Source organism: Mustela nivalis, assembly GCF_964662115.1.
Source record: "Mustela nivalis genome assembly, chromosome: 9".
NCBI lineage: Eukaryota > Metazoa > Chordata > Mammalia > Carnivora > Mustelidae > Mustela > Mustela nivalis.
The window spans coordinates 26,017,748-26,040,271 of record NC_139028.1 but is presented as its reverse complement, the minus strand read 5'-3'; the positions used below and the strand labels follow the sequence as shown (position 1 = coordinate 26,040,271).

General features: G+C 44.5%; 1 long non-coding RNA gene across 1 annotated transcript; it reads right to left on the bottom strand.

Annotated features, from left to right (window-relative positions):
* Window positions 1–210: 210 nt before the first annotated feature.
* On the bottom strand, window positions 211–18,379 carry LOC309841039. Its single transcript, XR_014298907.1, has 3 exons — window positions 18,110–18,379; window positions 5,630–5,729; window positions 211–615 (listed from the first exon to the last, which is right to left on the bottom strand). It is a non-coding gene; the product is annotated as an uncharacterized lncRNA (long non-coding RNA).
* Window positions 18,380–22,524: the final 4,145 nt, after the last annotated feature.

Sequence of the window (22,524 nt, the reverse complement as noted above, 5' to 3'; positions counted from 1 at the left end):
GCTTTCGGGCCCTCTTCCTGGCTTCTGCTGCAACGGACATCCGTCCTCCCTTCCCAACTGCCTGCCCCGTGGACTTCCAGCTCGGGTCCCAGATCGGACCCGCGTTTCATGAGCAGTTGCAAAATGGTCAGATTCTGGTTGTAGCATTTCTTTTGCTGAAATTCCTGAGCTGTAGCCTCGACAGAGCAGAAGACTTCTTTGTGTGCCTCCCGTTTTCTCCTTCACCACTTTTCAAAATAACCAGTTGGTTTCTAAGCATCTTCCAAAAGTAATCACATTTTTTTTAGTATCATTTTGAACTCACAGATTTTAATATATTTGACATGGTATTGTATCATCATTGCTATAATGTTCACATTCTTTCCTCTTTGGCCAGTGGGACTCATTCAAGTGGGTTCTTAGATCTTTTTGACACATGCCCTGCAATCTCTGACAGCTTGTTTGCCTGCCTGACCCACAGAATGTCCCAGGCTGCCCTTTGATATTTCCCGTCCCAGCCTTGATATCCGCATTTATCCAAGAAGACATGGTTCCTTTTAGTTCGAAATCCAATTTAGAGAACACAGTCTGGGTGTCGGATGCTCATTATTTGGGGGTTAGTCATGGTTTCCAGACCTTTGCAGTAAACAGAGCAAAGAAATAATGTTGTTGTTGTTGTTGTTGTTTTAAAGAAAATGTATCATACATACTCTTCAAATCAAATTTAAGATTATGGAATTTTCCATTTGATTCATTCAATTCTATATTTATATCTCTCCCCTTATGCTAAACAGCTCAGATCCTAAATATATTAACATAATTATTTAATGTATCCTGGTATATACACACACTTAATAGTCTCAGGATAATACTAATATAGCATATATAATACATACAGTGTATAAAAAGAATACATGTTCTTAAATATATATGTGTATGTACTTGACAGTTTCAAAATATAGATACTGATGTTATAATTACTGAAAACAACGTAAGATTTCTTTATTATTCTTTTTATCCTTTGGATAGATTCTTTCAGGATTGTATGACTTATTCTGTTCTAAAATACTTGAAATAATTACTATCTATCTCTGTTTATTATTTTTTTTTCTTTTAACTAAGCTCCATGCCCAACATAGCGTTTGAACTCACAACCCTAAGACCAAGAGTCACGAGTCCCATCGACTGAGCCAGTCAGGTGCCCCTATCTATCTCTGTGTTTAAACCCTCAACTTGGTGTACATTCATTTCTTTCATTTTGCTCTCAATGTTTAGGAATTGTATTCCTAAATACAAATTTCCTTTTGTAATTATAGAAGACATTAATATGGTTCCAAATTCAAATGTTTAAAATTAGATACTGTGTTGATTTAAAATATGCCCACAAATGCTTTAACACACCCTTTAAAAGGTCCCAGCCACACCCCCCTTGAGTATCAGTATCTTGCTTCTAACAAACAAAGTAAAATATAAATGGCCGTGTGTGACGTCAAAGGCTCGCTCATAAGAGGGGCACCTGGGTGGCTCAGTGGGTTAAGCCTCTGCCTTCAGCTCAGGTCATAATCTCAGGGTCCTGGGATCAAGCCCCCCATCGGGCTCTCTGGGAGCCTGCTCCCCCTCACTTTCTGCCTACTTGTGATCTCTCTCTCTGTGTCAAATAAATAAATAAAATCTTTAAAAAAAAAAAAAACCTAAAAAAGAAAAGACTAGCTCATAAGAGGCATTACAGTTCCTCTGTTCTTTCTGGATAACTTGCATTAGAGGACACTGGCTTCCCCATGATGAGGAGGTTCAAGCAACCCTATGCAGAGATGAGGTCCAGGTGTTGAGAAATTGAAGCCTCCCTCCTGCCAACAACCACGTGAGGGAACCATTGTGTGGTGGAGCCTCTCACCCAGTCAGACCTTTTGACGAAACTCAGACCAACATCTTGACTGTTGTCTCTTAAGATACCATGAACCACAACCACCCAAGCTGCTCTGAGTCCCCAACTCTCAGAAGGTATGTGACAGAATAAAAATGTATTCTTATTTCAAACCACTAAGCTTCTGGAATAATCTGTGATGCAGTAATTGACAACTAATATAGGTACATTCAGAGAAGTCTAGTTTCCATTCCTGTCTTTCATCTCCCTGAAGTTAACCAGTTTTTTACTTACTAGTGTGTCCTTCCACTGGTTTTTATTTTAGAAATATAAGCCAAAAGGTACATATTTGTATTATCCACCTTTCTTAGATAAAATGTAGTATATTACACATTCTTCTGAACCTTGCAGGGTTTTAAAAAAGATTTTACCGTATTTGAGAGAGAGTGTGCAAGAGTTAGAGCAAGCACAAGCAGGGAGTAGGAGAGCAGAGAGCTGGAGGGGCAGCTTCCCCACTGAGCAGGGAGCTGGACATAGAACTTGATCCCAGGACCCTGGGAGCACGGCCTGAGCTGAAGGCAGATGCTTAATCAATTGAGCCATCCAGGCTTCCCTGAACCATGCAGTTTTCAATGAACAGTGTTTAGTGGAAATTATTCTAAAGGTGAATAGAGAAAGAGTTTCTCCTTCTGTTTAACAGTTGATTAGTATTCCATTCTGTAGATGAACCACAGATCAGCCAACCTACTGGAGCTGTGGTATCTCCAGTCTTTAGCATTGCAAACAGTGCATATGAAGGAGGATGGGTGTGTGTTTTCACAGTTTTGCTGGTTTATCTTTTGGAATCCTTTCTTAAGTGCGTTCTTCTTGGAGTTTTGTTTTCTATGACTTCAGCTCCCCCCTTGTTCCCCATCCTACTTCAGAGTTCATTCCGTAAAAGTTAGCATGTATCTGTGCCTTTATATTATAATTCTGAGCTTCCCATGTGGATCTTAGCTCGCAGCTAGCAAGCTGTGCTATGGGAACGCACGTAAGGCAGTCACAATGCCGCTCTACGGCTGTCAGGAGATTGGGTTTAAAGCTGAATTTGTGGGGATTAAAGAGGTGACCTAGAAAGGGAGTCGGAGGGCGGTGATGAGGATCCGAGTACGCCAAAATGAGAACTTTTTCCGTAGGTATTTCAAACAGGCAGCAACTCTTCTTGAAAGAGAGGAAAATGTTCGTCCCACTCCTATCATGATGACAAGCGAGGTAATGAAGATTACCTTGAAGATTAATGTGGAAGACTATTAAGATCTAAGATATGAAATAAAGAGATTAGAGAGAGAATCCTTTCTGTGCAAACCAGCAAAGCGGGCAGCAAATATCTCCCCAAGCCCAGTGCCTGGACGTAAATCCTCTGCAGAGACATTATGTTTAAAATGAACAAAAGTCGGGACGCCTGGGTGGCTCAGTTGGTTAAGCCGCTGCCTTCGGCTCAGGTCATGATCCCAGCGTCCTGGGATCGAGTCCCACATCGGGCTCCTTGCTTGGCAGGGAGCCTGCTTCTCCCTCTGCCTCTGTCTGCCATTCTGTCCACCTGTGCTCGCTCTCTCTCCCTCTCTCTCTGACAAATAAATTAAAAATAAATAAATAAATAAAAATAAAAAAATAAAATGAACAAAAGTATAGTCGGTTAAGCATCTGCCTTTGGCTCAGGTCATGATCTCCGGGTCCTGGGATTGAGCCCTGCATTGGGCTCTCTGCTCTGCACAGAGTCTGCTTGTCCCTCTCCCTCTGCCCTTCCCCCCACTCATGCTCTGTGAGTGTCTCTCAAATTAAAAAATGAAACCTTGGAAAAATGAACATATAGAATTGGGGGAACAAAAATGAAGAGTCTGTAACCGGACAGCGATTCTCTAAGGGAAGGTCATCCTGAACGTCTCAGAACAGAGGTGTGTGGGGTGATGCAGGACAAATGGGAACCAGATCAGCTTGATCAACCCTTGACCTTGATCAAACACAGGTTCAGTCGCCCAATCGGATCTCCTCTGCAGCCAGGAGTGAGAACTTACCAGTTAGGGCTTGAAAAAACATCAGCCCCAACATGAATAGGAAGAGCACAAACCACAGAACCTTGAGAGAACTTGAAAAAAAAAAACAAAACAACAAAGAGGCCGAACATCAAGCCAAATGCTGTCTGGACCCCAGTGAGTCTCACCATGTCCGCAGGGTGGTGGGACTAGAACTTCCTGTGGCAGCCTCCCTGTCCAGTCTCAAATCTACAGGTGTTTCTACTTGAGCCTCACTTTGCTATCTAGAAAGCTGCATCGAGTTCTCATTCAGGGTGCGGGCTGAGTCCTTCTTTGTTTTTCTTTGGTCCTTAAATATTGTGATTTATCTAATTTATCTATTGCAATTTGTCTAATGAAGGTGGAGTCTATTTTAGACCAGATTCTGTTACTCACTGGGGACAAATCAAGGAGGCAGTGTCCCTTTGCAGTGTGGCTGGGAGGAGGTCACTACCTAGTACACTTTTGCCGAAGAATACTGAAAAGCACATGCTGCAGAGCAGATTTTCAATGAGCCCCAGGTACCCTGAGCAGATCCTTAGTTCGAATTTTCATCACAATTTTATTCTTATCCTTGTCTTTCTCCCCTGCCTTCATGTGACTTAAATGTCAGTGCACATAAACCTTTATTTAGGCAATAGATGAGCTCCTTCCAAAGTTGCGTGTGAATCTAGTTTTTATTAAAATATTTTTATACACAATGTGCAAGTCACTGATGATGCAAATGCACGCCTGTAATAGACCTAGTTCCTGCATTTTAGAAATTGATTGTTTAGTCGGGGAGACTGTGTACACATGTGAAGATAAAGACAGTCCTCGCTAAATGGTTACAGTAGCTCAGGAGTTCACTTAGAGTGTTGCCTGCTGGAAACACCACTCAGGGGCTGAAGAGCCAGCTGAATGTTGAAGGGCTTGATGACAGATAAATGGAAAGGAGAGAGGAGGGTTTTTGGCAGGAAGGACTGTGTGAGCTAAATCAAGAAACTGGTAAGGTGCCATGTTGATAATATTAGCTAGCTGTGGTGAGGAGGGCGCGGATAGCACATCCCATCAGAAGGGAGGGGTTTGCAGCGGGAGGGGAGGAAGAAGACGAACAGGGCAGCGGTGTGTAGGCTGGAGTGGAAGGAGAGGGGACTGGAGGCAGGCGGGCTGATTCAAAGTCTGAAAATAGAATCATCGTCTTCACACTAACACTGATCATCTCAAAGAAGCTTCATCTTCGTTTCAGATTAAATTTTTTTTTAAAGATTTTATTTATTTATTCGATAGAGAAAGATCACAAGTAGGCAGAGAGGCAGGCAGAGAGAGAGAGGGAAGCAGGCTCCCCGCTGAGCAGAGAGCACGATGTGGGACTCGATCCCAGGACCCTGAGATCATGACCTGAGCTGAAGGCAGCGGCTTAACCCACTGAGCCACCCAGGTGCTCCAGATTAAATTTGAATACGGCTTTAACCTCAAGTGTCCATCCGCATTTGACCTCAGGGTCTGCATATCAGTATCGGTGTGGAGTGGGGCTTTCTATTCTCCAGTATCCCTTAGAAGGGGGAGGACATGTTTAAGAGCTAACTGACGGCTAGTTCATTGGTGTCTGGCAGATTTCAAGTTTGCATGCTGGGACTGCTTGAGCGCCCGCACACCCCACCTGTATACCCAGGATGGCCTGGCCTTGTCCTGGGTTGCTTTTTTGACGTGTTTCAGGAACGCGGGAGGCACACAGAGTAAAATAGATTGGTACCTTGTAAGAGCGAGGTTTTCCACATGCACCATCGCGCTCCGTTTTCCCAGCCATCCCGTCCGTGGTATCATTCCCAAGTTACAGATCAGAAAACGGAGACCTAAGAAGCAAAAAGACCTGCTTAGAATTACAAACTAACAAATGGGGAGACCAATGTACAGACCCAGTTTGGGCTGACTCGAAGGCTGACGTTCTTTCCTCAGTCCTCCACTGTTGCACTTGAAGGGAAGTTGTGGTAGGTTTGGAGGTAGGAGGAGGGGTGATGGTGCAATGTTTGAAGTGAGACGGAGAAATACATTCCTGTTACTTACTGTTAAAGGGGAGAAACTTAAAATAGTGCAGCTCTAGCTCAGCTCTTCCTTGCCCTTAAGCTACAAACATTGTCTGTTGCTGGGAGATAGGGTTTACCTCCATAGGATGATTGGTTGTAAAGAAATTTTTAAAATTCTTAACGTCACTAAATCACAATTACTGCTCATGCTATTAAGATTTTATGCCTGGGGACTGCCTGGGTGGCTCAATCAGTTAAGCATCTGCCTTGGGCTTCAGTCATGATCCCAGGGTCCTGGGATCGAGACCCACGAGAGCTTCGTGCTCAGCAGGGTGTCTGCTTCTCCTTCCCCTCTGTCCCTTCCCCCTGCTTGTTCTCTCTCTCTCCCTTCTCAGGTAATAAAATCTTTAAAAAAAAAAAAAAAAAAAAAAGGAGATTTTGGCCAGGGAAGAAAACCAGAAAAAATGCTCAACGTCATTCATCATCGGGGAAATGCAAATGAGAAGCGCAGCGAGGTATCCCCTCACACCTGCCAGAAGGACTAGAATCAGGAAGATGAGAAACAAATGTTGGCAAGGACGTGGAGAAAAAAATCCTTGTGCACTATTGGTGGGAATGTAAACTGGGGCAGCCACTGTGAAAAACAGTATGGAGGCTCCTCAAAAAACAATAAATAAAACTGTCACGCAATCCAGTAATTTCACTACCAGGTATCTACCCAAAAAACGCTACCAAAAACGCTCATTGGAAAAGCTATGCACCGCCCCCCACCGTGGTTATTGCAGCGTTATTTACAAGAGCCACGGTAAGGAAGCAACCTAGCTGTCCATCCATACGTTTGTGGATACAGAAGAGGTATCCGTACACTGTGGAATATTTCTCAGTCATGAAAAAGCATGAGATCTTGCTATTTGCAACAGAGGGTACAAATGCTAAGTGAGAGAAGTCAACGGAGAAAGACAAATGCCTTAAGATTTCAGTTATGTGCGGAATTTAAGAAACAATCCAAATGAGCATACACAAAAGGGAGCCAAACAAAAAACCAGACTCTTAGATACAGAGAACAAACGGGTGGTCACCCACCAGCAGAGAGGCGGGTAGGGGAGAATGGGTAAATAGATCAAGAGACGGAGGAGCACTGAGAAATGTGTTGAAGTGCTGAATCCTTGCACTCTACACCTGAAACAAGTGTAACTCTATGTTCATTACACTTTAGTAACGTTTTTTAATTAAAGAAAAAGGTCTTTCTACCTGAAAAGCCCCCATATCCTTAACTCATTCTTCAAAATGAGTTTGGCTCAACATGCCGCCCCCAGCCCACCTCTGAACCCGGTCTCAGTGCCTTTCACATCCTTCCTCGTCTGCAACACCTGGACAGGGACTCAGTGTTACCAGTTCTAAAAATACAACAATCTGGGACGCCTGGGTGGCTCAGTTGGTTGGACGACTGCCTTCGGCTCAGGTCATGATCCCAGGACCATAATCGAGTCCTGCGTCGGGCTCCCAGCTCCACGGGGAGTCTGCTTCTCTCTCTGACCTTCTCCTCACTCATGCTCTCTCTCAAATAAATAAATAAATAAATAATCTTTTTAAAAGAATACAACAATCTTCCTGCCAGCCTCTCCCAAGCCACATGTGGTCCAGGACCTCTTGATAAAGTTTTCCTGGGTTTTCCCATCAGTTTACTTCTAGATAAACTGAGTAGAGGGACTGTAGAAATTCCTGTTGATCTATCTCTTTCCTCTCCTCCCCAGACAATCTTCTCCATCTTGGCCGTCCCTCTGTCCTCTCTTTGAGGGCCCTGACTCCATCATGGAACCTGAAAGGGAAGCTTATGACCCTGACTGCTCTAGGACACACTGGAGGGGTGGCAGTAGGCTTCTGTACCTACTCTTGGGGGGCCGTCCTCTAGAATGGGGTCCACAACAAAATAAACTGAATAATGGACTTGTAAAAATTACTCAGGCCATTTGATTCTCACAGATGGAAATACAGTGGATTTATAAGGATTTTTTTTTTCAGTTATTTCTGTTGTTGATAATATTTCTAACCTATTAGCATAACTCTGACATGTAGTATAGTGGACATGTATAGTTTTCCTGAACCGAGCTAGAGCAATGGGAATATTACATACCCTGGCCATCGTCTGGGTCACACAAAGACCCCCTCAAGGTCAATGGGTGTGACACACTTGTGACTCGGTGTGACCTATTGGTAATCCAATGTTGTTCTCCACCAGATGGTTCTAAGCTGCTTGGATATAAACCCAGAGTAGCCTGTGGCCATCCTGTCATTCTGTGGGACTAACTGAGAAAAAAGTTCATAAAGAGAAAGGCACAGAAAGAGATGTAGAGAGAGTCTCTTTTGCTTGAGATCTAGTGCTAACCTTGCCTGAAGGTAGGTGGTGCCTGGATTTTCCAGTTTGGAGAGCAACACATCGCCTTTGTTTCTTAAGCTAGTTGAAGTTGGGTTCTTATCACCCGTAACAAGAAATTGCTACAGGGCAGTTGTTAAATTCAGGAAGTCCTTATCTCTCCAATCAAAGCCCCCCCCCTCCCCCCCCCCTCACGAGAGAGGAAAGAAGGAAGCACAGAAACGGTGGATGGGAGCTTGAAACCCAGTGCAGGGCAATCACACAATCACACGGTAATAATTTATCTACGTGCCTGTACGATGATGAGTGCCTCGCCAGCCTGCATCCCCAGAGTTGAGCACAGTGTGTAAACAGAATTAAAACTCAGAAAGTATTTATTGGTTGAATGCACTTGGTTTATCCATAGTTTCTAAGCTTTGGAGTCAACTGAACCTGTTCAAATCCTCACTGTTATTTACTCACCATGTGATTTTGGCCAAGTGACTTCACCTTTCCAATTTTGATTTCCTTATCTGTCAGATGAGCACACTAATAATAGTACTGACTTCATGTGTTGTTGGGAGGAGGGGAAAAGATCAGGCACGGAACATATCACGTGGGTAAAGAGGCAGGGTTAGGCACCAGCTCTTGGTATTATCAAACCAACAACAAGGATTGGGACGTAGACTTTCGCATATTAAAATTTCTATAAAATGCTATTTGCTATAATGACCTTTTAATGTTTTTTGGTTTATTATATAATTTCTGTACCAGATAACCCTGAGCAATGTGAGGGTTAGAGGAACTGACCTCTTATGCAGTTGAAAATTCCTGTATAACTTTTTTTTTTAAAGAGTTTATTTATTTGAGAGAGACAGAATGTGCAAGAGCAAGAGAGCGGGGGTGAGGGGCAGCAAAAGGGGGAGAAGCAGACTCCCTGCTGAGCAGAGAGCCCGATGCGGGGCTGGATCCCAGGACCCTGATATCATGACCTGAGCTGAAAGCAGAGGCTTAACCCACTGAGACACCCAAGCGCCCCCTGTATAATTTTTGCCTCCCCCAAAACTTGACTAGCAATAGCCTGCTGTTGATGCAGAAGCATTACCAATAACATGAACAATTGGTACATATTTTGTATATTGTATGCATTATATAGTATTCTTAAAGTAAGCTACAGAAAGAAAATGCAGTTATCAAAAAAAAAAAAAAAAATACTCGGAGCGCCTAAGTGGCTCAGTGGGTTAAGCCTCTGCCTTCGGCTCAGGTCATGATCTCAGGGTTGTGGGATCGAGCCCCACATCAGACTCTCTTCTCAATGGGGAGCCTGCCTCCCCCTCTCTCTACCTGCCTCTCTGCCAACTTGTGATCTCTCTCTCTCTGTCAAATAAACAAAACCTTAAAAAAGAAAACTGTACTCATGAAAAAAATCCACACAGAAGTGGACCCATGCAGTTCAAACATGTCATATAAGGATCTACTGTCTAGCTGTGTGATCGTAGGCAAGTTACTTAACTTCTCTGAGCCCAGTTTACTTCAGCCGAGCCCAGGTCTTCTACTGCACATATTCGTGTTTCCATTAAATACCATAGGGCATATTAAAATACCTCTCTAGGAGGTGGCAGTCGGAGCAGGCAGCCTGCGGGCTGAGCATCAGGTATCCGTGCCCTGCCTTAGTTCTTTGTCTTCACAAACATTTCAGCGAGCAGACGTCCTCTGTTCCTTGTGCCCTACTCTGCTTGTTCTCACCTTCTAACCTTGGCTCCAGTCCTTGCTCGCCCACACTTTAGAGAGCCTAGCGGTCCTTTTAATGCTCTGCCTTTCATAAAGGCTTTTCTGATCCTTCCCTCCTCTCCCCCCACGGCCAACACTAGCTTCTCTTTCTCTATACTTCACAGCAAGTATTTATACCTTCCTTGGGCCTTCTATATTTGTACACTGTATCCTATCACTTGTATCCTGTCTCCTCTCCTAGAAGGCTCCAACTGCAGATTTGAATCGTTAACGTCCAATCATCTTTGCAGTCTCTTCTGTGCCAGCGCACAATGACGTAAACAATCATGGGCGCCCAGTAAGAACCAGTTAAGTAAATGATGCTGTGAGAAAGCGTATGAATGAATCATGAAATGATCATGAAAATAATTTATGTTCCTACTTCCTCCTTCTTGAATGATGACATTTCCCATTGCCTTCAGTATACCCTATTAAGTCCTATTTCCAGGATTCCAGCATCCATTAGTGAATTCCTAAGCAACTGACCTCAAGGAAAATTCCAAATCAGCAAAAAGGAGCATTTCTATCCTATTAGCAGTATAGCATTATGACAATTATAATGTTAAAGCATTTTACAAATTGTGTTAGTTACGCAGCCAGCTATCCAGTTAGTCAGTCATTTACCAAAAAAAATGTGTTTTTCAATGTTGGTGAAGATGTGGAGAAAGGGGAACCCTCTTACACTGTTGGTGGGAATGCAAACTGGTGTAGCAATTCTCAAACTAACTTGCAAAGTTAAAAATAGAACTACCCTATGACCTAGAAGTTGTACTACTAGATATTTATCCAAAGGATACAAACAGCGATTCGAAGGGGCACGTGTACCCCAATGTTTATAGCAGCAATGTCCACAACAGCCAAAATATGGAAAGAGCCCAAATGTCCATCGACAGGTGAATGGATAAAGAAGATGTGTGTGTGTGTGTGTGTGTGTGTGTGTGTAATGGACTAGTACGCAGCCATCATAAAGAATGAAATCTTGCCATTCGCAATGACGTGGATAGAACTAGAGGGTATCATGCTAAGTGAAATAAGTCAGAGAAAGACAAGTACCATATTATTTCACTCGTGTGTGAAATTTAAGAAACAAAACAGATGAACATAGGGGAAGGGAAGGAAAACTAAAATAAGATGAAAACAGGGAGGCAAAATCATAAGAGACTCTTCATTATAGGGAATAAACAGGGTTGCTAGAGGGAGTTGGGTGGGGGATGGGGTAACTGGGTGATGGACATTAAGGGGGGGCACGTGATGTCCTGAGCGCAGGGTGTTATATGCAACTCATGAATCACTGAACTCTACCTCTGAAACCAATAATACATTATATGTTAATTAAATTGACTTTAAATTTTTTTTACAAACGTGTTTGTCAGCTGAAGAGAGCACCATGGAAGGGGGGAGAATAAACACGAATGTGTGATTCCTGCCTTCACAGTCCATCTGGAAAAAACAACAAACCAGTGACAAGCTCACTAAGGCAAGGTGTCGGAGGCCAGATTCCCACAGAGACAGGAGTCCAGGAGGCCTTGGCCCCCTTCAGGCAGTCTTGGCCAACACATTTCAAGCGAACGTACAAAGGAACGTACTGACAAAGGAATTGAAATGCACTATGATTTGAAGGTTGAAAATAATTTCAGGCACTGCCCCTGAATTCAGCATTCATTTGCAGTTTTCTGGATTTGACAAAAGCCTTCTCTAGCCTAGTAGGAGATGGAGAATGATTAAAATGTCAGTAGAGGGACGCCTGGGTGGCTCAGTTGGTTAAGCAGCTGCCTTCGGCTCAGGTCATGATCCCAGCGTCCTGGGATCGAGTCCCACATCGGGCTCCTTGCTCGGCAGGGAGCCTGCTTCTCCCTCTGCCTCTGCCTGCCATTCTGTCTGCCTGTGCTTGCTCTCTCCCCCACTCTCTCTCTGATAAATAAATAAAATCTTAAAAAAAAAAAAATGTCAGTAGAACTCCTTTAAATTTCCATGAAATTAATACCTGTGGTTCTGTGTTTTCCTTGCCAACCTGCGCGGATAAATCTGAGAAACCATCCCAAAATGATGCGTGCCCTAATAACGCAGGTGTTACCAGGTGCCAAACCCATGGGTGTTATGGGGCCAGGGTCGGGTTTCCACGAGGGAAACAAAACCCTGGGATCCATCTCTCACCCGGATTCTGGAGCTGACTGGTCCATTCTACCCCCTCCATTTCTCACTTGTCCAAAAGTTTCCGCGTACCAACCCCAGGCTAGAAAGAGACTGGAAATCCCGTCAGGTCACGGGCCACAACCTGGATGAACCTTGAGGACATTACGTTGATGAAACTAAGGCAGTTGCAAACATACAATTACTGTATGATTCCAGTTGCATGAAGTACCTCGAGCTGTCAAACGCACAGAGACGGAAAGTAGGCGAGGGGTGGCCAGGCGCCGGGGAGGAAGGACTAGGAAGTTGTTATTTAACGGGTGCCCAACTTCTGTTTTGCAAGATGAAAATGTTCTGGAGAGCTGTTGTACAACAATGTAAATGTGCTCACTACCCAGATCGTACACTGAAAAATGGATAAAATGGTTCCGTTTTCCATTATGTGTGTTTTACCACAATTAGAAGAAAAATCATTTCAACACCTCCTCTGCCTTCAAACTGGACAAAACTTTAATGTGCCCCAACAGATGGGAATCTCCTGGGTACAAAAAGATATGGAGAAAATACTCCACCATCTACTTCCAGCAAGCCAGCATGTTGGGCTCTGGGTCCTCCTTTATGAGGAGTTTTATATTTAAATACACCAGAGTCCCTTTGGGCAGACTGAGCCTTTATTCAAATGTCCTCCAAAACCGCCAAGAAACAAAACATCCCAAACCTATATTCACAACTTGGGGCACATTAGAAGGCAACTTATGAAATCATTGTATGTTTCCTTTCTCTCTTCCTTTCTGCCAGGCAGAAGTGGGATATAGGCTATTGGGGTGGGACCAGATCAGACAACCAATAAAAAAAGAGGGATTCATGAATGACAGTTAGGACTTAGAGTCTGCACATTTGTGAGTGCTTTTGCCCATATTAACTCATTGAGCCCTTGTAACAATACTGCAAGGCAAGCATTCTTTTTTTTTTTTTTTTTAAGATTTTATTTATTTATTTGACAGACAGAAATCACAAGTAGGCAGAGAGGCAGACAGAGTGAGGAAGGGAAGCAGGCTCCCTGCCGAGCAGAGAGGCAGACACGGGGCTCAATCCCAGGACTCTGGGATCATGACCTGAGCCGAAGATAGAGGCTTTAACCCACTGAGCCACCCAGGCACCCCAAGGCAAGCATTCTTACGCCACTCCTATTTTGTTGATGAAAAGATCTGGCAGAGAGACGTTAAGTAAGTTACCCAAGATCATACTCCAGAAAGAGGAGGAAATGGGATGGAACTCCCTGAAGTCCAGTCTTGATGACGATGCTCTGGAACCCTGGCCAGTGCAGCTGGGACACCCAGCAGGTAGGGTTCCCAAGCTGTGTCCTATGCTCTGGGGAACGCCCACCCCACCGGGGTGCACCTCTTCTCCAGAGAGAGGTGCCTCTATGGGCCAAGCTATGACCGCCTGAACCCCATATCAGGTGCCCTTACCCCAGTGTCCTCTTCCCAATCATTCCCAGACCCTCCCCAGGGGCCTGCCCTACCTTCTTTCTTAGGTCACCCTTTGGGGGTGCACGCATTTCTGGAACCAAGTGGTGCCCAAAGAGTGACTGTCTGTAAGGAATACGGACAGATCCCAGATGTGTGGGCAGGTACCCCATGACAAAGATCAGAACCAGCAGTGAAAAGGGAAGGGAGAAGTGCCTGGGTGGCTCAGTCTGTTGAGTGTCTCCCTTTGGCTCCAGTCATGGTCTTGGGGTCCTAGGATCGAGTCCTGCTTCGGGTTCCCTGCTTGGTGGGGAGTCTGCTTCTCCCTCTCCCTCTGCCACTTGCCCTGCTTGTTCTCCCTCTCTCTCAAATAAATAAATAAAATCTTAAAAAATAAGAAAAGGCAGAAGGCCACAGGCTGGGGTTGGCATCAGCCGGAATACCTCTGGCCCACCATGTTCTGGCGCAGAACTCCAGGGAGTCTGAGAGCTCTGAACGTGTGCTAGGCCCTCAGGTCACCCCTGCAAAGATCTGTTAGGGTAAGAGAACAGGCCATACTTTATTTAACAGTTCATTAGCTTCCTCCAAACTTCCAGTGTTCAGAAACAAGTGCTCCTTTGCTGCCTGCCTTGCCCGGGGCCCCCAGAGAAGTTAGGGGTGGGCCTGTTCCCGGTTAATTGGCTCCTGGAGCAGGGGCGGGGGCTGGCCCCTCTGGAGTACTTCCTGTGTTCCCCGGGGCGGTGTGGTGAGCACTTGGCATAGCTTCCCATTGGGTCCTCATAACAACATAAGCCAAATCCCCCTCCACGTGCTGGTGTGAGGAGAGGCCATGTTACCGTGGCATCAGCTTTGCCTCCCTTGAACCCAGGACGAGGCGGACCTACAAGACAAATCCACCAGTTGCTCTCCCATGGGGACTCTAAAATCCTTTAAAAGCACCAATGAGGGAAAATGGTAACCCTGTTTTAATGATTTTCAGATCATGCACTGCATTCTTTTCCTCTCCCAACAAATTAAGCACCATCGGAGCCAATTTTAAGCCACGCTGATGGACGGTCCTGACCGGGACGGCCCTCCTTGAGAAGGACATATAAAGTCTATTCCCCTCCAGTAGGTGTAAATCTGGGGACCCCGCTGCCTGGACACTCAGGTGCGTCCTGAGTTTTCTGGAAGAGAGTCACTGCCCACAGGATCTCATGTTAACCTCATGGTATCCTGTGATCGAGGGGAAAAAAAAAAATGGAAATTTGAATCTGTCACTGGAAAAACCAGGCCTGGGTTCGAGGTTAGTCTCTTATTCCCAAATTACCACCCTCACTTCTGAAGAAAATTTTAGGATGATAGATATTCATTTTGCCTCTTTGGATGCCTTCACTCTTCTGAATACGCAGAGTTGAAAAGCCGTTACCCTTTTCCACAGGCACATGTTAAAAAGGTAGTTACCAGGGGTTCCTGGCTGACTCAGTCAGTTAAGCATCTGCCTTGGCTCAGGTTATTATGATCCTGGGGTCCTGGGATGGAGCCCATCATCACCGTCATCATCATCACCATCACCATCACCACCATCACCATCATCACCATCATCATCATCACCATCACCATCATCACCATCATCATCATCATCATCATCACCACTACCATCAGCAGCAGCAGCAGCCTCCCTGCCCAGCAGGGAGTCTGCGCCTCCCCGCTTGTGCTCTCTCTCACTATCTCTGTCCCAAAAAAAGGTAGTTACAATCCTATCAGCACCTTGATGCTAATGTGGGGCCCTGCTGGGGGATTAGGAATCACAATGGGTCTGCAAATCTAGGATCTCCCTTTCACCAAGATGCAGAGGCACCCAGCTGAGAGGACCTGACTACCACGGGATTATTAGCATCCCTGTTTCCTTCTGCCCATAACCATCACGGAAGCATAATAACCTGCTCTAAGGAGAGACATGTCTTCCCTTACAAGGGACTCTCCATTTTCTCTCTAGTGCCCCAGGCGTGGTCATTATGGAGATGGAGAGAGCCAGAGCTGCCACTCACTGTGTTCCAGCTCTCATTTAATTGGCTTTTTTTTTTAGATACAAAGCCGGCCCTGGAGAGAGGGTGGATGGGTGGTCTTTTCACAGACCCATTATCAATAACCACGCGCCAAGGCTGGCCTGCTTTGTCCTCTTACTTAAAAATAGGAAGAGGAGGAGATGTTGAGGGGGAGCAGTGGGCAAGGGATATCTTGCCTTTTTTTCCCCTTAAGCTTGAATCTGAGCATTTGCCTCCGGCTTTCTCTCTCCAGCCAAGCAAAAAAATCGTAAAAGTGAAGCGAAAAGACAGCCTAATGACAGTAGTTAAATATTTTCTATTTGAAAATTTTGCAAAGGCTGGGAAGGGACATAAGATTATAATTGGAGCAAAAATATTTGGGGTTTTGCTTGCGGCTCACAGTTCCTTGCGCTTGGCCGGACAGCCTGGAGCCTGCATCCACCTTGTTCTTCCCCCCACTGTCCCCCGACCCCATCACATCTCATATTTGCTTCTTCATGCTTTCTAATTTGCACAGTAATTTGGTTAGCATCTTAGGTCAGGTTCCCCAGGAAACAGACTCTCAGAGGGAGGTTAACTGGGGTTGCTTTCCGAAACAGCACCTGTAAGGGAAGCAGGAGGGGGTAGAGGGAAATGCTGAGCCACCACACCATATAGCCCTATGGGCCTCAGGCAGCTCTAGAACTGACCTGGCCCTTTACAATTGTCCTCAACTGGGATTCTGGGCCGGGGGTTAGGGCTCAGCTTCTGTACTCCATACAGACCTGACACTGGTGGGCGGCCTATGGTCAAGGAGACATGACTTTGAGCCAGCAGTTCTCTGCAGCCAAGGGCAATTTCCACAGAAGGAAAGAGGTACTAGAAAGTGGGTGGAATGAGAACATTGGTCCCTTGTATCCCCAGTGCCCACAGCAGCAGCTGGCGCATAATAAGGGCTCAATGGACGGTGGTCAAATATAGAATGAGTTAACACTCTTTATTCTACAGACTTCTTTATTGCTTGAAACAAGGATACTAATGTATTCATGCAACACATTTTCCTAGAAATATTTACACACATATCTCCTAAGGCCTAAGGACATTCTCCTAGGTAACCATATTAAAATTATCTATTTAAGAAATTTACATTGACAGAAAGCGATGATCTGATACATAGTTTATGTTCAGCTTTTCAATTATCCTCAAAATATACTTTCAGCTTTTTTCTCTCTCTCTCTGTCAGTCCAGTCTGGAATCACACCTTGCATTTAGTGATACTATCTCTTTAGCCTCTCTTAATCTAGAAGGTTCCTCCATTTCTTTTTGTCTTTTGTGACATTGGAATTGTTGAAGTACTAAGTCTAGTTGTTTTATGCCATGTCTCTCAGTACGGTTTTGTTTGATTGTTACCTCGTGATGCATGCAGATTAAACCTTTGGGGTTTTTTTAGATTTTATTTATTTGTCAGAAAAAGAGAGCACAAGCAGGGGGAGCTGCAGACAGGAGAAGCAGGCTCCCTGCTGAGCAAGGAGCCCAATGTGGGACTCAATCCCAGGACCCTGAGATCATGACCTGAGCCAAAAGCAGATGCTTAATCAACTGAGCCACCTAGGTGTCCCCAAGTCAAATATTTTTCATAGGAATGCTATATATATGATGCTGTATTCTCAGGGATCATGCTGGGACCAGATGAGGCTCTTTTTCCCATTACTGGTCATGTTAAATTGGATCTTTTGGTTAAGGCAATGTCTGCCAGACTTTTCTGTATTAAAACTATCCTTCTCTCTTTGTATTTAATGATTGTGATGTGACACTCTGGGACTATCTGAGTATCCTGTTTCTCCAAAGTTGTTCTGTCAAGGACTTTAGCCTCCAAGGGTAACCATGATGCTCACAAAGTAATAATACACTTTTGGAAATAAAAATATCTCACCTGATTGGCAAACAGTAACTGTGAAATCTCTGTAGTTAGAAATACCCATGTTATGTACAAGCAACACATCAAGTGATATGTAAGTAAACATATGAAGACAGGTTGCTTTCTTAATTAAATTGTTCATTTAATTACATTTGAAATTAATTTATGCCTTTTAGATGATATTTTTAAGTTTTTTTTTTCCCTAAGATTTCATTTGTTTGATGGAGAGAAAGAGAGCACAAGCAAGCAGAGCAGCAAGCAGAGGGAGAGAGAGAAACAGGCTTCCCACTGAGCAAGGCGCTTGATACGGGACTCAATCCTAGGACCCTGGGATCATGACCTGAGCCAAAGGCAGCTGCTTAACGAACTGAGCCACCCAGGCATCCCTTTATTTTTAAGTTTTTAAGCAAACATGTATAGCTCGAAAAGTCAAATTGTTCTACAAGGCTTGTAAGAGAAACAGTTCCCTGCCCCACTTCCCCCCAACTCCCCATTCCCACTTCCCAAGGCCATTCACTTTAGGCTCTCTTAGCTGCTTGTTTCCATGTTTCTAGATAACTTACCTGTCCTTTTTCTTGATTTTCGGTTGTGGATATTTTCCATTGACTTCCCACTGGGAACAGAACTGTCTGGTTATCTGGCACTCTTCCCTAACCCCCGACATGGAGGCATATATGCACACATAGCTCCTTCCTTTTTGTTCTACAGCCAAACAAAACACACTTACAATCTTGATTAGATTACAGTGTACTGTTCACTCTGTGATGACCATGAAATCCTTGTTCACAGAGCTGTGCAGGGCACTGGGCTTGTACTTACCTATTTTCTGTACAATTTCAGTTTTGCTTGAATTTCAATAATATTCTCACTTCTTCCTCTGCATAGTTTTCTAAGTTCCTGGCATTAATTCACTCCCAGACTCTCAGCCGGCAGTATGACTCTCTTCTTCTTGTACTCATTTACATCAGGTAATACCTCTGTTTCCTGTTCCTCCTGGTGTCCTAGCTTCGGGCTCCTCCATCCTTCCTCTCTATATTGTATCCTCCATTTACTAGGTTCCATGTCTGTCTCTTTGTTGGTTTCTTCCCTTGTTTTGATGGAAAACATCCTCTAGCAGCTTTCTGCAAGAGGTGCACATGGTATAAATTATTTGGAGATCAGGTACAACTAAAACTTGCATGACCTTATTCCCTGATAGTTTTCCTGAATATAGAAGTATAGATCAGAAGGAATTTTGCTTTTGTGATTTTTTTTTTTTTAGATTTTATTTATTTATTTGACAGAGAGAGAGAGAGAGGTCACAAGCAGGCAGAGAGAGAGGGGAAACAGGCTCCTTGCTGAGCAGAGAGCCTGCTGTGAGACTCAATCCCAGGACCCTGAGATCATGACCTGAGCTGAAGGCAGAGGCTTGATGCACTGAGCCACCCAGGCAGCCCTGCTTTTGTGATTTTTAAAGCATTGAGCAAATGTTTTCTTACTTCCTTACTTACTGTTGAGAATTCTAGTGGCGTTCTGATAGCTTATCTTTTACATGTGAGCACCTTTCCCATCAAGGAGCTTTTGCAATGCTCTCTTCACCTCCAGTGTCCTGAAATTACACTCTGTTGTATCCTGCCGGCGGTCTTCTTTCACTCATTACACCACACTTTCAGAGTGGAGACTCATGACCCGCAATTCTGGGGAATTTTCTAGAAGTATTCCTTTGATTGTTTCCTTCCGTTTTCTCTTTCTCCAATGCCTGTTATTTGGATATTATACCTCTAGAACTATTTTTTTTTATTCCCCCCTTTTCTCTGCTGTTTGCTGCCTTTTGTTTTGTTTTAGCTGTTGTTGTATTCTCCGAGGCTGTTCTTCAAGTGTATCGTTTAGCCCCTCTACTCACCTGCTCCTAAATTTTTCACGCATTTTCTCCCGCTCCTGCCTTGTTCTGTTTTCTCCAAGTTCTTCTTGCTCGTATCAGTTCGCTGGGGGCACAAGAGTGCCACATAACGAGCATCCCCAGCTCACTGGGTTATACGATAGCACTCATTTCTCACTCGTGGGTCCTCCTATGGCAGGCCTGTGGGTCGGCTGTTGTGTCTCTGGTGTACGTTTCTCACTCCTCTGGGACCAACCAGCTATGGAGGATACGTTCTCATGTGGATGGTAAAGGCTTAAGAAGGCAAATGTCAGCATAAAAACTCATTTCAATCCTTTGCTTACATTCCATCCACAAACACTTCATTGATCAAAGCAGATTATGTAACCAAATCTAACACACCAGAATTGGGTCATACATTTTTCCACGCCGGAAGGGAGAAGGGGTAAATATTTGCTGAATGATAAACCAAGCTTTCACATTATTCTTCCTCATATTTGTTTGGGTTTCTGTCTTTCCTGTTAGAAGCTTTCCTAAGATGTTTGGTGAGCTTTGCCAGTTCTGCCCATTCGAAAATGAGGCACAGAGGGAGCAACTGACCAGCTTTATGGGGACGAGCTGGACTTGCTGGCTGGTGAGCTGTGTAGGATAATCTGGCTGGGTGGTATCACAGGGGATGACCTCGGTAAGGACCAGGGGATCTTGTTCTTTGAGCAGCTCAGTTTCTAAAGAGAAAAATCTTCCAGCATTCTACATAGATGTGTAACCCTGGCTCTCAGCAATCTGGGCATCAAGTGGGAGAAGGGGGCCAGGGATCTCACTATTTTAGTAACAATCCCCATTAGCAGTGTGGTTCTCCTGCCTCAGTGAAGCTTGGTTATCCCCAATCCTAGAATGTCTCTGGTTCAACCTCTTCAGAAAGCAAACCTTGAGGCTTCTGCTGGCTGGTAGAGGGGAAGTTGCCAGCACAGTAGAGTTGAGGTAGGAATCCGGTGTCTATCTGCTTCTTAGGTAGACTTTCAATTTCTAGAGCACCCTGGACACCTCCCCACCTCCGATAGAGGGAACTTGTGCTGGCCACTTTGGAATATTCTGGAGCTCCATAACGTGCATGCCCTTATTCCTGGGCTTCTCCACTATAAGAATAAGATTTCGCTTTACCTGGCACATGAGATCAGCCATCAACTGTCCAGTTTCCAAAGTTTTATTCTGTCCTTTCCTTTTCCATTCTTTTTCGTATCGTGGTTTTGTGCATTTTCATACTCTTACTGTTACTTCAGTTCTGGACAGAGGGGCACTAGCACGAGTGCTTAATTTATCACATTTTATCAGAAGTTTCTCAACATATTAGTATTCTCTCACTAACCTATGTATCTAGAATATCTTTCCATAGCAAGAGTGGAGATGCCTTTTTGCTTAATTTTATTATTGTTGTATGTAACTCAGTTAATCAGTCTTCTATTTATGGTCATTTGGATCATTTCCTGCCGTTTGTTATTAAAATAATGGTCATTTGGATCATTTCCTGCCGTTTGTTATTAAAATAATGCCAGGTGGGGTGCTTGGCGGCTCAGTGGGTTAAGCGTCTGCCCTCAGCTCATGTCATGATCTCAGGGTTCAGGGATCAAGCCCCTCATTGTGGGGAAATCCTTGCTCAGCAGAGAGTCTGCTTCTCCCTCTGCCTGCCGCTCCCCCTGTTTGTGCGCTCTCTTTCTCTAACGAATAAAATCTTTAAAAAGAGAGAAAAGAAAAAAATAATAAAATAATGTGAGGTGAACATCTCTGGGAATATTGATGGATTTTTTTTTTCCACTGGTGGGTATTTTTGAACAAAGGTTCCAAGCAGTGTAATTGCTGGATGGGAGTCTTAAGCCTCCCGGCTTCTGGAAATTGTGCAGGGAGCAGCAGGTATCTGGGCTCCTCTGGGTTCTGTCTGGTGTCCTAGGGACTTGTCCAGCCTGTTCTCAGGAAACCTAATGCTGGGAAGCAGCAGTCTCTTGTTCATGGTGCAGATGGAGCCCCTGGTCAGGTTTAGAGCAGCGAATCGATCCCACGATCGTGCACAAAGCAGTCAGTGATGTACATAGCTGAAGATGAGGCCAACTCTATATTTCAGGAGTTTAAAATCTTTTGTGGTGATGAGAGAAACAGAGACACAAGACAAGCCAGTGGCATTTTTTTTTTTTTCCAGAAGCTGGGCATGAACAGGATGATCACCTGACAGCTAATGTTTGCTCAGACTGTCTTGGTAGGAACCTCCAAACATGTTTCTTATGGAATAAATGGAAGAGAAATGGTGTAGTACTCAGCTACCAAACCCTGATGAAGTCATGACTCCCTAAGTCCCAAGTTCCGTGACAACACCCAGCAGGTCGCTCGGAAATGACTGCCAGTCTCTTCTCCTCCTTTGCCCAGTATTACAAAGCTCGCATGTCAGGAATCTAGTTTGGGAGCAATCCCCACCCAGCCTGCGCCCTCCCCCTCCCCCACCGTCCACTTTGCAGCTGTCTGGCTGATCCCCGATGCATCTACCATTTGGGAAGGAAAGCAGATGAGATTAACTTGTTTAAATCTGTGCTCAGAACAGTAGGGGCAGGAAAGAAGCAAAAAATCCTAGCTACGGCATTGAGTAAGAGTTTCTTGTTTGGCTATTTATTGCCTTGGTTTCACACCCAGGGTTGGTCCCATGTCATTTGGGCTAAAATGCAAGGATCAAGCGGAAGCAAAGCCACGAAGACAAAACAGAGAACCCAACACCTCACATTTTCTTCTCACTGTTTTGTTGAATCCTGCTTAGGTCTATTTCATTCCTTAAAAGGCTGATAACTTATTGCTTGTGCCTATTTTAACATACCGAGGCAATCTATATCGATAATATATTTAAAACAAAAAGTGTTCCTAGTAATAGCCACCCCTTACTGACTGTTCGCAAGAGCCAAAAGTTTTATATGCATTATCTCATTTGGATGCCTGTAACTCCTTGTGATAGGTATTTTTAGGACACCCATTCCCCCCACCCTCATTTTATAGACAAGGAAATAAGCTAAGAGAAGTTGCAGACATTACCCACGGTCACCGGCTAGTACATCACAGGACTGACCCTGTGCAAGTGCTGTTTCC